Genomic DNA, 17,615 nt, shown 5'->3' on the forward strand with positions numbered 1-17,615 from the left:
AACATTTTGTGTCATATAGATTGTTTTCTTCAGGGTAATGGAACATTCCCACTGTCAATGTTCCTCACTATACACATTACAAACCATATGAACAAAGGAAGGTGTTATTTTAAAATTATAGCTATGAGTAAAAAATATGAAATAAAATATAGCTGTAAATCAGAGCGCAAAAACATTAATTTGACATATTTAAGACAAGTAAGGGCACCAAAAACAGGTTACAAATCTAAATCCTAAAATAAATATAATTCAAATTCCTGAATTCACAAGTGTACACCTAATCACAAATAGTGGTAATAATAAAATTATTAAAGGATCACGATAGTGTCAGCAAAACAAAAAAAAGTGGTTTTCCTGACACTAAAGTGCCCTGAGGGTGCCCCCACCCTCAGGGTCCCCCTCCTGGGGCGCTGAAGGGGTTTAAACCCCTTCAGCAGTTTATCATAATCCAGCACTGCTTATCTCTCCTCCCCCATCGACATCAGCTCCCCTATCTGACGTCAGCAGGGCCGAAAGTGCATGCGTGGCTGTGCCGTCCGGCATTCAAAGTGTCAATAGGAAAGCATTTCTCAATGTTTTCCTATGGACGCTCTGCGTGATGGAGGCATAATATGCCTCCAGCATCGCAGATGCGCCTCTAGTGGCTGTCCGGAAGACAGACACTATAGGCTGTCTTCACCCTGCAATGTAAAGGGACACTATAGTCACCCAGACCACTTCAGCTCAATGAAGTGGTCTGGCTGCCAGGTCCCTGAGGTTTTAACCCTTCAGATGCAAACATAGCAGTTTAAAACCGCAGGGACCTGGCAGCCAGACCACTTCATTGAGCTGAAGTGGTCTGGGTGACTATAGTGTCCATTTAAATAAAAACCCTAGGGCAGTTGCATCAAAAATAAATAAAAAATAAGAAGTCTACATTCACTAACAGGGTCTCCTGTTTCCCCCATAAATACTTAACCACTGATACCCCATCTACTCCTATCCTTGTTTCTCCCTATAACCTCCAACATATTATTCATGTTGTATACACACTTGCATGTTTTTTATGACATTGCATACATTCATAGGCGTGCGCAGCCTATTGCATTAGGGTGTGCACCCTAAAGCACAAACACACGCCGCATGTATATGTATATATATATATATATATATATATATATATATATATATATATACACACACACACACACATATATACATACACTGCTGTGTGTGTGTGTGTGTGTGTGCTGTTAGTGTGCTGTGTGAGGGTGGTGTGTGTAAGGGTGCTGCTGTGTGTGTGTGTGTGAGGGTGCTGTTTGTGTGTGAGGGTGTTTGTGTGTGTGTGTTAGGGTCCTGTTAGTGTGCTGTGTGAGGGTGCTGTTTGTGTGATGTGTGTGGATGTCATGTATTTCTGAGGGTGCTGTTTGTGTGTGTGTGTTTGCGAGGGTGTTGTTAGTGTGCTGTGTGTGAGGGTGTTGTGTGTTTGTAAAGGTGCTGTGTGTGTTTGTGAGGGTGCGGTTAGTGTACTGTGTGTGTGAGGGTGCTGTATGTGTACTGTATGTGTGTGGGTGCTGTTTGGGTGCTGTGTGTGTGTGAGGGTGCTGTTTGTGTGAGAGTGCTGTATGTCTGTAGGTGCTTTTTGTGTGTGGGTGCTGTATGTGTGTGTGTGTGCTGTATGTTTGGACAGATTGTGGAGGTGGGGGCAGATTAGTAAATATCCCCCCTCCCTTCTTACCTTATGTAGGGAGGGGGGATCCTTGCTGCCATGTGCCATCCCTGGTGGTCCAGTGGAGAGTGAACTCTAGCCTGCGGGGCTAGAGTTAACTCTCGTGAGATCTGAGCGTTGCCGCGGCAACACTCAGATCTCGCCAGAGGAACCTGGCAGAGCTGCTGTCTAGAGCTCCCCGGGTCCTCTCCTGCCTCCCTTCATGCTGCTGTGGGTCGGTGAGGTAGATCTTTGATCTCCCCGCCGGCCCATGGAGGCTTAGAGCAGAGCCGACACTCAGCGCCGGTTCTGTGTGAGCTGACAGGGGAGAATAAAGTCCTGGGGAAAAAAGTGTGGGAGCCAAGATTCCCACCCCCCCAAAAAAATAATATACACTCCAGTGTGTGTATGTATATATGTGTGTGTGTGTGTATATATATATATATATATATATATATATATATATATATATATATATATATATACACACTGACACGCATACTCAAACACACACACATACACTCACAGACACACACACACTCATGCATTCATAGACACACACATTCACAGACACACTCATACATTCACAGACACACATATTCACATACACTGACACACATACACATTCACAGACACACATTCACAGACACACACACACACACACACATTCACAGACACACACATATTCACATACACATTCACACACACACACATTCACAGACACACACACACATGCATTCACACACACACACACACACACACACACACGCATTCACACACACACACACACACACACATTCAAATACACATACACACACACACAGACACACACACATACACAGTCAAAGACACACACACACACAAACACAGTCACAGACACACACACAGACATTATTATTTTTTTAATTAAAAAAAATGTCCACCCAGCCTCCCTACCTGGAGTGCTGTAGTGGACTTGTCCCTGGGGTCCAGTGGGTCGGGCGGCTCTCTCAATATCAGCCGCGGCGAGGGAGCTGTGAGCTCTCTGCTTGCTCTCGCCGCGCAGGCTGTCTGCTGTAGCTGGGAGCCGGAATATGACGTCATATTCCGGCTCCCAGCATCAGCAAGCAGCGCGCGGCGAGAGGGAGCAGAGAGCTCACAGCTCCCTCGCCGCGGCTGATATTGAGAGAGCCGCCCGGGGGGGACATGGGGGGAGGAAGGGGGCGCGGAGTGCCTGCAGGAACAGCGTTCCTGCACAAAAAAAGTGCAGGAACTCTGTTCCTGCAGGACTCAATCCATAGGCGTGCCGCGGGGATTAGGGTGTGCCCAGGCACACCCGGCACACCCCGTGCGCACGCCTATGCATACATTGCTGTGTTTGGGCAGCAGAAAGATTGCTGGTAGAGGGACAGGGACACAACAGACAGTAGACTTACCCCTACTGCTCTGTTATGCTCTGTGTGTGAGTGCAGTGTGTGTATATGAATGCAGTGTGTGTATGAGTGCAGTGTGTGTGTATGAATGCAGTGTGTGTGTATGAGTGCAGTGTGTGTGTATGAATGCAGTGTGTGTGTATGAGTGCAGTGTGTGTGTGTGTATGAATGCAGTGTGCGTGTGTGTGTGAGTGCAGTGTGTGTATATGAATGCAGTGTGTGTATATGAATGAAGTGTGAGTGTGTGTGATGCAGTGTGTGTTTGTGTATGTGTTGGTGGGGGTGGGCATTTTGATTATTGTTTTTATTAATTATTATTTCAATCATTTTTGTTCTATTATTATTTTTAAATTATTATTTTAATATTTTTTAATTATTATTTTTATTTTATAAATATTATTTTATTTTATTAATATTTTTTGTCCCCCCTCCCTGCTTGATACATGGCAGGGAGGGGGGCTCTCCTTCCCTGGTGGTCCAGTGGCATTGGCAGTTCAGTGGGGGAGGGGGGCTGTCAGGGAGCACTTACCTCTCCTGCAGCTCCTGTCAACTCCCTTCTCCTCCGCGCCGGTCCGTGTAGCTCTTCTGTCAGCTCACACTGTAAGTCTCGCGAGAGCCACACTATGACCCCGCGGCTCTCGCGAGACTTACACTGGGAGCTGACCGACAGGAGCTGCAGGAGAGGTAAGCGCTCGCTGCCAGCCCCCAGTCTGTATTATGGCAATGTAAATTGCCATAATACAGACACTGACTCGAGTATAAGCCGAGTTGGGTTTTTTCAGCACAAAAAATGTGCTGAAAAACTCGGCTTATACTCGAGTATATACGGTATGTTAAATAGAAGTGGTCCCAAAACAGAACCCTGAGGGACAACACTTATCACTTTTGTACAGCCTGAAAATTTACCATTAATTACAACTCGTTGTACTCTATCCTTAAGCCAATGTTTTACCCAAGAACAAGAATATTCATCTAGACCAATTTATTTTAGTTTGAAGACTAACCTATTGTGAGGAACCATATCAAATGCCTTGGCAAAATCCAAGTAGATCACATCCACTGCAACACCCTGATCTATACTTCTACTTACTTCTTCGTAGAATGCAATTAGGTTAGTTTGACATGACCTATGTTTCATAAAACCATGCTGATTATTGCTAATAACAAAGTTTTTTCCCCAATTAATTCCTGAATATTATCCCTTAATAGCCCTTCAAATATTTTCCCAGTTACAGAAGTTAAGCTCACAGGTCTATAATTTCCAGGCAAGGACTTTGAACCCTTTTTAAATATAGGAATAGTGTTGTCGCGAACCCGAAATTTTCGGTTCACGAACGGCGAACGCAAACTTCCGCAAATGTTCGCGAACCGCGCAAACCGCCATTGACTTCAATGGGCAGGCGAATTTTAAAAACAACAGGGACTCTTTCTGGCCACAGAAGTGATGGAAAAGTTGTTTCAAGGGGACTAACACCTGGACTGTGGCATGCCGGAGGGGGATCCATGGCAAAACTCCCATGGAAAATTACACAGTTGATGCACAGTCTGGTTTTAATCCATAAAGGGCAGAAATCACCTAACATTGACACCTGTCCTCAAAGCCCCTGATACACACTGACACAGAGCAGAATAGAGACTGTTCCCTGTCCTCAGAGACCATGATACACACTGACACAGAGCAGAATAGAGACTGTTACCCCTACATAGGGTCACTTGGCAGATATGGCGGGGACGTGGGAGGGGGAGGATGACTTTCACCTCTTCCCCTGTTAGATTCCCGTTGTGCTGTGACATCACCCTTATACGCTGTGTAAAGCATACTATTTAATTTGATCAGCATGGCCACTTGAGTTTTTATAGTTTTCACGCTGCTTGTAGTTTATATATGGTTCACAAAAATCAAACAAACGATAAAGTAAACATGTAAGGATTCAGAATATTCTTTCAAACCCTTACACATTGTGTGTACGTATTTTTTGTCTTAAGTTTGTGGCTTTAAAGAGGTTCACGTTGTTTCTATGATGTGCATAACATGTTCTTGTAAATGTTTGTTAAATTTTTCCTGGAATTGTAATTTTTGAATCTGAATAAAGATAGTAAAATCCCTGATACACACTGACACAGAGGAGAATAGGGACTGTTCCCCCTACATAGGGTCACTTGGCAGATATGGATTGACACCTATCCTAATGATCCCTGATACACACTGACACAGAGCAGAATAGAGACTGTTCCCCCTACATAGGATCACTTGGCAGATATGGATTGACACCTGTCCTCAAAACCCCTGATACACACTGACACAGAGCAGAATAGGGACTGTTCCCCCTACATAGGGTCACTTGGCAGATATGGATTGACACCTGTCCTCAAAACCCCTGATACACACTGACACAGAGCAGAATAGGGAATGTTCCTCCTACACAGGGTCACTTGGCAGATATGGATTGACACCTGTCTCAAAACCCCTGATACACACTGACACAGAGCAGAATAGAGACTGTTCCCTGTCCACAGAGACCATGATACACACTGACACAGAGCAGAATAGAGACTGTTCCCCGTCCACAGAGACCATGATACACACTGACACAGAGTTGAATAGAGACTGTTCCCCCTACATAGGGTCACATGGCAGGTATGGATTGACACCTGTCCTCAAAGCCCCTGATACACACTGACACAGAGCAGAATAGAGACTGTTCCCTGTCCACAGAGACCATGATGCACACTGACACAGAGCAGAATAGAGACTGTTCCCCGTCCACAGAGACCATGATACACACTGACACAGAGCAAAATAGAGACTGTTCCCCGTCCACAGAGACCATGATACACACTGACACAGAGCAGAATAGGGACTGTTCCCCCTACATAGGGTCACTTGGCAGGTATGGATTGACACCTGTCCTCAAAGCCCCTGATACACACTGACACAGAGCAGAATAGAGACTGTTCCCTGTCCACAGAGTCCATGATACACACTGACACAGAGCAGAATAGAGACTGTTCCCCGTCCACAGAGACCATGATACACACTGACACAGAGCAGAATAGAGACTGTTCCCTGTCCACAGAGTCCATGATACACACTGACACAGAGCAGAATAGAGACTGTTCCCCGTCCACAGAGAATATGATACACACTGACACAGAGCAGAATAGAGACTGTTCCCCGTCCACAGAGACCATGATACACACTGACACAGAGCAGAATAGGGACTGTTACCCCTACATAGGGTGACTTGGCAGGTATGGATTGACACCTGTCCTCAAAGCCCATGATACACACTGGGGGGAGCTACTGTCCTCCCCAACCCCTGCGCGGTGGGTGGGGGCCATAAATCACAATGGGGGGACCTACTGTCCTCCCCCCCTCGGCCCCCACCCCTGCGCGGTGGGTGGTGGCCATAAATCACAATGGGGGGGGCCTACTTTCCTCCCCCCGGCCCCCATCCCTGCGCAGTGGGTGGGGGGCATAAATCACAATGGGACGGACCTACTGATAGGAGTGGAGTATTGTTCATATCAGTTTAATACCTTCCGCGTCTCCTATCAGTGGACGTGTATATGGCAGCCATTTTAGGAACCGCACACCTGGGACCCGAGCAAGGTCACCTCGTTCAAGCTGCTCTGGTTCCTTGATGAGCCAGCTGCCTGTGAGTTAACATGTCCCGTGGAGAAGCACTCTGTCCTGTAAAGCCTCACCACAAAAAAATTAAATAAATAACAGCACTCGGAGTGGTGAGTTTAGTAAATGTTCATATCAGTTTAATAACTTCCGCGTCTCCTATCAGTGGACATGTATATGGCAGCCATTTTAGGAACCGCACACCTGGGACCCGAGCAAGGTCACCTCTTTCAACAGGCGACATGATTTGGCCCTGTAAAACTATTATGGATATTCTCTACAATTTCTATGGATATGGCATTGATTTATGTAACAGGGAGATGGAAGAAGATGCTTGGTCGGTCCTCTTACTTGAAATTTGGGGCACTGCGCGGGCAAGCTAATATGCCACCAGATAGGAGTGGTGAGTTTAGTATTGTTCATATCAGTTTAATACCTTCCGCGTCTCCTATCAGAGGACATGTATATGGCAGCCATTTTAGGAACCGCACACCTGGGACCCGAGCAAGGTCACCTCTTTCAACAGGCGACATGATTTGGCCCTGTAAAACTATCCTGGATATTCTCTACAATTTCTATGGATATGGCATTGATTTATGTAACAGGGAGATGGAAGAAAATGCTTGGTCGGTCCTCTTACTTGAAATTTGGGGCACTGCGCGGGCAAGCTAATGTGCCACCAGATAGGAGTGGTGAGTTTAGTATTGTTCATATCAGTTTAATACCTTCCGCGTCTCCTATCAGTGGACGTGTAAATGGCAGAGATTTTTAATTGTTGAATCACCTCCCCTTTTTAGGCCAAGGTGGGAAGATGCTTAGACCACTGGTATATTGGTGCCATCTTGGAGGATTTTTTTTGGTTTGGTTTTTGAAGCCACAGTGCTGCACCAGTGGGCCTAAAAATTAGGCATGTACACATGCCTGAAAAATTTGGTATTGATGTTTGTTTCACAGGCAGAAAGTGCCCTAAAACATGGCGGCTTGAACCTTAGTTGGTGGCGGATAAGTCACGCAAGTCAACCGTCATTCAGAGCTAAAATACAGCAGCGTGAGGACCATTTTTAGCCCAAGGCAGCTCATCTCATCAGGCCTTTTTTTAATCGAATGTATCGCCCAGTGTCAGTCCCTTCGGGATCCATCCCTCATTCATCTTAATAAAGGTGAGGTAATCTAGACTTTTTTGACCTAGGCGACTTCTCTTCTCAGTGACAATACCTCCTGCTGCACTGAAGGTCCTTTCTGACAGGACACTTGAAGCGGGGCAGGCCAGAAGTTCTATCGCAAATTGGGATAGCTCAGGCCACAGGTCAAGCCTGCACACCCAGTAGTCAAGGGGTTCATCGCTCCTCAGAGTGTCGATATCTGCAGTTAAGGCGAGGTAGTCTGCTACCTGTCGGTCGAGTCGCTCTCTGAGGGTGGATCCCGAAGGGCTGTGGCGATGCATAGGACTTAAAAAGGTCCGCATGTCCTCCATCAACAACACGTCTTTAAAGCATCCTGTCCTTGCCGGCGTGGTCGTGGGAGGAGGAGGAGGATGACTTCCACCTCTCCCCCTGTTAGATTCCCGTTGTGCTGTGACATCACCCTTATATGCTGTGTAAAGCATACTTTTTAATTTATTTTGCAAATGCTGCATCCTTTCCGACTTGTTGTAATTTGGTAACATTTCCGCCACTTTCTGCTTATACCGGGGGTCTAGTAGCGTGGACACCCAGTACAGGTCGTTCTACTTCAGCCTTTTTATACGAGGGTCCCTCAACAGGCAGGACAGCATGAAATACCCCATTTGCACAAGGTTGGATGCCGAGCTACTCATTTCCTCCTCCTCACTGATGTCATTGAAGGTATGTTCTTCCCCCCAGCCACGTACAACACCACGGGTACCAGATAGGTGACAACGAGCACCCTGGGATGCCTGTTGTGTTTGGTCTTGCTCCTCCTCCTCCTCCTCAAAGCTACAATCCTCCTCTGACTCCTCTTCCTCACAATCCTCTTCCAGCGTTGCCGCAGGTCCAGCAAGCGATGCTGATAAGGCTGTTTCTGGTGGTGATGGTGACCACAACTCTTCCTCTTCCTCTTAACGCTCATCTACAGCCTGATCCAGCACTCTTCGCAGGGCACGCTCCAGGAAGAAAACAAATGGTATGATGTCGCTGATGGTGCCTTCGTTGCGACTGACTAGGTTTGTCACCTCCTCAAAAGGACGCATGAGCCTACAGGCATTGCGCATGAGCGTCCAGTAACGTGACAAAAAAATTCCCAGCTCCCCAGAGGCTGTCCTAGCACCCCGGTCATACAAATATTCATTAACAGCTTTTTCTTGTTGGAGCAGGCGAACATTAGGAGTGTTGAATTCCAACGTGTAGGGCTGTCGCAAATCAAGCGCCTCACTGGCATGTTGTTTCGCCGCTGGATATCGGCAAAGTGAGCCATGGCCGTGTAGGAACGCCTGAAATGGCCACACACCTTCCTGGCCTGCTTCAGGACGTCCTGTAAGCCTGTGTACTTATGCACAAAGCGTTGTACTTTCAGATTACACACATGTGCCATGCACGGCACATGTGTCAACTTGCCCAACTTCAATGCCGCTATCAAATTTTTTCAGTTGTCACACACCACTTTGCCGATATCCAGTTGCTGAGGAGTCAGCCACTTTTCCACCTGTGCGTTCAGGGCGGACAGGAGTGCTTGTCCGGTGTGACTCTCTGCTTTCAAGCAAGTCAAACCCAAGACGGCGTGACACTGCCGTATTCGGGATGTGGAATAGTACCTGGGGAGCTGGGGGGGTGCAGTTGATGTGGAGCAAGACGCAGCAGCACAAGAGGACTCAGCCGAGGAGGTTATGGAAGAGGATGGAGTAGGAGGAGTAGAGGAGGTGGCAGCAGGACTGCCTGCAATTTGTGGCGGTGTCACCAACTCCTCTGCAATGCCACGCATTCCTTGCTTGTCAGCCGTCAGCAGGTTTACCCAATGCGCAGTGTAGGTGATATACCTGCCCTGATCATGCTTTGCAGATCAGGTATCAGTGGTCAGATGGACCCTTGCCCCAACACTGTGTGCCAGACATGCCATGACTTCCTTTTGCACAATCGAGTACAAGTTGGGGATTGCCTTTTGTGAAAAGAAATTCCGTCCGGGTACCTTCCACTGCGGTGTCCCAATAGCTAAAAAAATTTTGAACGCCTCAGACACAACCAGATTGTATGGTAAAAGCTGGCGGGCTAATAGTTCGGACAAGCCAGCTGTCAGACGCTGGGCAAGGGGGTGACTTGGTGACATTGGCTTCTTACGCTCAAACATGTCCTTGACAGACACATGACTGTGGGCAGATGAGCGGGAACTGCTCAAGGCGGGAGACGGAGTGGCGGATGGTTGAGAGGGGGCAAGAAGGACAGCAATGGTTGACGTGGCTGAAGATGCTGGACCAGGAGGAGGATGGCGGCTTAGAGTAGGCGTGCTGCTTGTACTCATGTGTTGATCCCATAGGCGTTTGTGATGTGAGATCATGTGCCTACGCAAAGCAGTTGTACCTAGGTGGGTGTTGGACCTCCCACTACTCAGTTTCCTTTGGCACAGGTTGCAAATGGCATCGCTGTTGTCAGAGGCAGACACACAAAAAAAATGCCACACTGCTGAGCTCTGCAATGACGGCATTCTGGTGGTGGACACAGCATGCGTTGATTGGCGTGCTGTCGGGCTGACTCCGGGTGCCGATGCATGCTGTCTGACTGTGTCACTAGCTCCTTGCGACGACCCCCCCATGCTTCCAACTCGTCTCCTCCTCCTCTCTGTCTCCCCATCTGAACTTTCGCCCTGTTCTTCTTCTTGCCGAGCGGGCACCCACGTGACATCCATGGACGCATCGTCATCATCAACCGCTTCGCTTGTATCTGACAACTCAGAAAAGGAAGCAGCAGCGGGTACAACATCATCATCATCATCACACCGTACCTCCATGTGTTTAATGCTGCCTGCCTGAGACATATCCCTGTTATCTACATCCTCTAGCAATAATGGTTGTGCATCACTCATTTCTTCAAACGGGTGTGTGAATAACTCCTCTGACATACCAAGTAAAGCGACTGTGGTGCTAGTTTTGGTGGTGGCGGCAGGCGGGTGAGTGGTATCTTGAGAGGTGCCTGAAGCTAAGCTGGAGGAGGATGGTGCGTCAAGGTTCCGAGCGGAGGCTGTACAAGATTGGGTGTCCTGTGTTAGCCAGTCAACTATGTCCTCAGAACTTTTCAAGTTCAGGGTACGTGGCTTCTGAAAACTGGGCATTATTCTAGGGCAAAAGGGAATCACAGCACCACGACCACGACGGCCCCTGCGGGGTGGCCTGCCTCTGCCTGTCATTTTTTGGGGGGATTAGTGGTACTATGCGTGCAAGCTACTTTGAGACCAGATATGATTGGCAATGTGAACTGTAACAGTTCTGCAGAGCACACACTGTAGGCCTGACACACCCGCTTGAAGACAAGTAACTGCTATTCAATCTATAACAGTGAAAAACAAATTTTGGTTTTAAAAGCACGCTATAGAGACACCAGATATGATTGGCAATGTGCACTGGAACAGTTCTGGAGAGCACACGCTGAAGGAAGGACTGACAGAGCCGCTTGAAGGACACTGACTGGCTGCTATTAGCTTACACTAGAAACCTTTTTTCTTTGTAAAAGCACGCTATAGAGACACCAGATATGATTGGCAATGTGCACTTGAACAGTTCTGCAGAGCACACACTGTAGGCCTGACACACCCGCTTGAAGACAAGTAACTGCTATTCAATCTATAACAGTGAAAAATAAATTTTGGTTTTAAAAGCACGCTAAAGAGACACCAGATATGATTGGCAACTGTCAAAGCACGCTGGCAGTGTTGTGCAGGGCACACACTGAAGGAAGGCCTGACAGAGCCGCTTGAAGGACACTGACTGGCTGCTATTAGCTTACACTGGAAACCTTTTTTCTTTGTAAAAGCACGCTAAAGAGACACCAGATATGATTGGCAACTGTCAAAGCACGCTGGCACAGGTCTGCAGAGCACACGCTGAAGTAGGCCTGTCACCCAGACGCTTGCAGACAACTAACTGCTCTTCTATTCCAGTGAAAAAAAATTATTTATTTTAAATCTAAAGCTTTAGCTATTGTAAAAACAGATATGAGTGGTGGCACTGGGCAAGAGGGCACAGTATCCACTGTGAACCTCACACAGAAGCTGGCAGGCAGGCAACTGCTCTTCTATTACAGTGGAAACAAAATTTTGGTTTTAAAAGCACGCTATAGAGACACCAGATATGAGTGGCAACTGTCAAAGTACGCTGGCAGGGTTGTACAGGGCACACGCTGAAGGAAGGCCTGACAGAGCCGCTTGAAGGACACTGACTGGCTGCTATTAGCTTACACTGGAAACCTTTTTTCTTTGTAAAAGCACGCTAAAGAGACACCAGATATGATTGGCAACTGTCAAAGCACGCTGGCACAGGTCTGCAGAGCACACGCTGAAGTAGGCCTGACACCCAGACGCTTGCAGACAACTAACTGCTCTTCTATTCCAGTGAAAAAAAAAATATTTATTTTAAATCTAAAGCTTTAGCTATTGTAAAAACAGATATGAGTGGTGGCACTGGGCAAGAGGGCACAGTATCCACTATGAACCTCACACAGAAGCTGGCAGGCAGGCAACTGCTCTTCTATTACAGTGGAAACAAAATTTTGGTTTTAAAAGCACGCTATAGAGACACCAGATATGAGTGGCAACTGTCAAAGTACGCTGGCAGGGTTGTGCAGGGCACACGCTGAAGGAAGGCCTGACAGAGCCGCTTGAAGGACACTGACTGGCTGCTATTAGCTTACACTGGAAACCTTTTTTCTTTGTAAAAGCACGCTAAAGAGACACCAGATATGATTGGCAACTGTCAAAGCACGCTGGCAGTGTTGTGCAGGGCACACGCTGAAGGAAGGCCTGACAGAGCCGCTTGAAGGACACTGACTGGCTGCTATTAGCTTACACTGGAAACCTTTTTTCTTTGTAAAAGCACGCTAAAGAGACACCAGATATGATTGGTAACTGTCAAAGCACGCTGGCACAGGTCTGCAGAGCACACGCTGAAGGAGGCCTGACACCCAGACGCTTGCAGACAACTAACTGCTCTTCTATTACAGTGAAAACAAATTATTTCTTTTAAATCTAAAGCTTAACCTATTGTAAAAACAGATATGAGTGGTGGCACTGACTGTGCAAATGGGCAAGGCATCCAACCTGACACAGAAGCTGGCAGGCAGGCAACTGCTCTTCTATTACAGTGAAAAAAAATTATTTATTTTAAATCTAAAGCTTAACCTATTGTAAAAACAGATATGAGTGGTGGCACTGACTGTGCAAATGGGCAAGGCATCCAACCTGACACAGAAGCTGGCAGGCAGGCAGGCAACTGCTCTTCTATTACAGTTAAAAAAATTTATTTATTTTAAATCTAAAGCTTAACCTATTGTAAAAACAGATATGAGTGGTGGCACTGGGCAAGTGGGCACAGTATCCAATGTGAACCTCACACAGAAGCTGTCAGGCAGGCACCTGCAATTACATTACACAGGAAAAAAAAAAAAAAGCAGCCTGATGTTCTAGCCCTAAAAAGGGCTTTTTGGGGTGCTGTCCTTACAGCAGAGATCAGATGAGTCCTTCAGGATTGTAGTGGACACTGAATACCCTAGCCTAGCTATCAATTTCCCTATCTAATCAGCAGCAGCTAAACTTTCCCTCCTCTCACTAAGCATGCAGCTTCAGAATGAATCGAAAATGGATGCTGGGAGGAAGGGAGGGAGTTCTGCTGATTGGCTGGAATGTGTCTGCTGACCGAGAGGAACAGGGTCAAAGTTTGCCCAATGATGACGAATAGGGGGCGGATCGAACTGCGCATGTGTCCGCCCGCCGTGGCGAACGCGAACATGCTAAGTTCGCCGGGAACTGTTCGCCGGCGGACAGTTCGGTACATCACTATATAGGAACAACATCTGCCTTCCTCCAATCCTCCGGTACAACACCTGTAACAAAAGAATCTTGAAAAATTAAATACAGAGGTTCGCTTATTTCCCCACTTAGCTCCTTAAGTACTCGTGGGTGAATACCGCCAGGCCCCGGAGCTTTATTTACATTAATTTTCTTTAATAGCTGTAGCACCTTGTCTCGAGTTATCCAATCACAAGTTATTTGCAAGTTTTTTTGCAGCAATCATTTGCATATCTCTTGCCAATATACACTGAAGAAAAATAGTTATTTAAAATGTCTGCTTTTTCCTGGTCTTCATTAGCTAATAAACCCAACTCTGTTTCCAGTGTACCTACACTTTCATTTTTTGTTTTGTTTTTAGAATTGATGTACTTATTGGCTTCCTTATATCTTAAATAGGATGCCTCTGATTTTGTCTTATTTAAATGTTTTAACCCCTTAAGGACACATGACATGTGTGACATGTCATGATTCCATTTTATTCCAAAAGTTTGGTCCTTAAAGGGTTAAATGCACTTTTCTTATGTTTAATCTCTTGTTTTACTTTTCTACAAAGCCATATTGGTTTTAATGTGTTTCTTTTATATTTATTACCCAATGGTAAATACTGAGAAATGTATCTTTCTAATATTTGTTTGAATAGTTTCCATTTATCCTCAGTGTTTTTATCACTAAGGAGTTTATGCCAGTCGATATGTTGTATAGCTGCCCTAATCTTATTGAAATTGGCTTTTTTAAAATTATATGTTTTAGTATACCCCACTTGCTTTTGCTTTTTTGAGTTTATTTCAAAATTTCCCATATTGTGATCACTATTTCCCAAATGCTCCCCTACTTGAATATTGGTTAAAAGATCAACATTGTTTGTTATGACGAGATCCAGACAAGCATCCTTTATAGTTGGTGCTTGTACCAGTTGTGACATAAAGGTGTCATTTAACACATTCAAAAACCTGTTTCCCCTTGCTGAAGTACTAGTCCCTCTATCCCAATTTATGTCTGGGTAATTAAAATCTCCAATAATTAACGTGTTACCTCGATTTGCAGCTTTCTCAATTTGCTCTAACATCTGTTCTTCATCAATAATATGTACATTATGTGGTTTCTAACATTTCCCAACCAATAATTGATTTCCTTTTGTTTGCCCCAAGCAGATATCTACCCATAAAGCCTCCATATTTTCCTCGTCAACTCCACATGCCTAAGATTTAACTTTAACTCATGGTTGACATATAAACATACCCCACCACCCTTATTGTTTTTCCTATCCTTCCTAAATAGCGTGTACCCATTTAAATTAACCGCCCAGTCATGTGTCTTATCCCACCATGTTTCTGTTATGCCTATTATATAATATTGTTTAGTGTATGCTATTGCCTCTAGTTCCCCCATTTTGTTATATAGTCCCCTTGCATTAGTAAGGACAATTGCAAGAAAACTTACAGAAACGATAGGTTGAAGAGGGCCCTGCTCAAACGAGCTTACAGTCTATAGGAAATTGCAGTCAAATTAGGTGGGAGTAAAGAAGAGCTGGAGGAGAGAGAAGAGTGCTGCCTTTTAGGAGAGAGCAAGAGACAGGTATGTGAAGTAGAGGTTAGTCTGGGAGGCCATAAGCTTTCCTAAAGAAATGGGTTTTAAGGCACTTCTTAAACGATTGAAAACTAGGGGAGAGTCTGATGGCGGTAGGCAGGCTATTCCATAGGAAGGGAGTGTTACAGACCTTACTACAGACAATTTCCCCATTGCTTTTCCCTCTGCTTTTCCCTTTGTCACAACCCAAGACTTTGTTTCAAGCATATGATTTTGTGTCCAAAACTCAAACCGAATGGATTACCTGTGGATCATTTGTTTGATTGCTATAATAATCTATATCGCTGTTCGGCATATTCAATAGGAGCTGAAACACACAAATTCTGTATTAATCCCTCTCACTGATCAGCATATTCAGCATGAATGGAAACGCACAAATCCTTTGTTCGTATACCGGGGTGGCCACCATTTCGGGACATTTCCACGTGGCCGCGGCCATTTTAACTACTGAACAGCGGTGTTTTGCCGTCGAGTGTCTGGAACCAAAATCGGACACTCGAGTAGGCGAACACCGCTGAGACCTCCATAACCCCGAGGATTCATGCCAAAACTACCGAACGATCTGCCGTTCGGTAGAAAGACTATGCAACAGACAGGGATTAGAATGAATATACAGATAACCGTGGATGGCAAGCTTTTCGTATAAATTTTACGCACGAAAGAGGACCGACCGCAAGGCCAAAACTCATGGAACAATTTTCAGCTAGTTTGCCTGTGCGGGCGGTCAAAACTTTAAAAACACAGTAATAGGTCGCGCTAAAAACAGATAAATGTATAATAACAAAATAAATAAATAAATAAAAAGATAGAATTAAATAGGATCAAAAAGACAAAAAGAAGAAGAATAAAAATATAATCCACTTACACACACTAACAGTGTAAAATGGAACAATATAAAAAAATGAATATATAAAAGAAAAAGTAGTCCCAATACTTAATAGTCTGCTTTTAGATTCCAATAGATTACGGTGTTTTTGCCATTTTTCCTTTGAGGATATTAGAGGGAACCTCATACCCATAGGTTGCAGCTTTCTATTTGTTTTCATCCCTATTAGATCACTCAGCGCTGATCCTATATCTATCTTTGTCTATCCATTTCCCTCTGGTGATAGCAGCTGAGTGCCCTATAGGAACTATGTCTATTTTTGACTATAGACGTAATTACACCATAGACATCAATCATGCTTTTGACACAAACAATAGTGATTTAATCTTTAATGAACATCCAACTTATAATCAACAAGATCTATTCAGACAACTAGAGAAATCCTTAACCTCAGAGATAAAATTAAAATGGGAAATAGCAACTCTAAAAAAGTATATTGATGAGAAAATTACCCCAAGAGGTCTAAGACTGTATAAATTACCTACTACAGATCAAGACGATGAAGAGTTTATGAATGATTGGTTTAATAAACTGGAGGTATGTACCTTCGGCCTTATGGAAACCTTAATCATAAAGAAAAGTAATAAACTCTCCATTCTAGATATTGAGATAAATAATCTAAAAGATAAGCTACTACCCTTTACAGAAACTCACTCTTACAAACAAAATTCAGTCTTAATACAAAGTAAAATTGAAAAAGTAGAGACGGACACAAAACATATTAAAATAAAAAAATATGTAAGAGACAAACAAGACTATGGCAATAATCAAGTGAGGACATATAATCTACACAAAAAATACACCACCGATACATTCACAACTAAGAATAGAAATCAAAATTATGAGCACACCCACGACGCTAACTCTTATCGCTATAATAAATCTTCACATCACTCTTCCCCACCGCCACCATACTGTCACCGTCAAAACAATTACTACCCTCAAAATAGACAAAGACCTCCCACTCATTTCCAAAAAGATTATGATAGAAAACACTCTTCACCGAATAGACACAGAGTATCACACAATTACAAGACATCCAACCATCACATCAACAAATACCACAAATCACCAGATTATCAAAATTTCCCTCACCACACTACCACAAACAAATCCAGCTACACTCAACCCTCAACACCTACACCAAGACCTCAAAGACCTAGATTTGGCCATAAATATTCAGATGTTCCCAAGTCACCACCTAATTACACCCACAACAATAGATACCAATTATTGTCGATTGACTCAGAGATTGAGGAAAAATTTTTAGACATTCGCACACACAATCTACCTCACACACAGACCCCATACCTACCCAGAGCAAGGAAAAGAAGCTTAAGTATAGAGGAGGGAGAGGTGGCAGAAGACTACAAAAGAGAAAGGAAAGAGAGACAATAATAAATA

The 17,615-nt window shown here is 44.8% G+C and overlaps 1 protein-coding gene across 2 annotated transcripts in view; it reads right to left on the reverse strand.

The window, feature by feature from the left end:
• Nucleotides 1-17,615, reverse strand: part of BRINP1 (BMP/retinoic acid inducible neural specific 1) — a 754,539-nt gene that overhangs the window by 518,803 nt on the left and 218,121 nt on the right. The window lies entirely within an intron of this gene.

This window comes from Pelobates fuscus, chromosome 9 (genome assembly GCF_036172605.1).
Source record: "Pelobates fuscus isolate aPelFus1 chromosome 9, aPelFus1.pri, whole genome shotgun sequence".
NCBI lineage: Eukaryota > Metazoa > Chordata > Amphibia > Anura > Pelobatidae > Pelobates > Pelobates fuscus.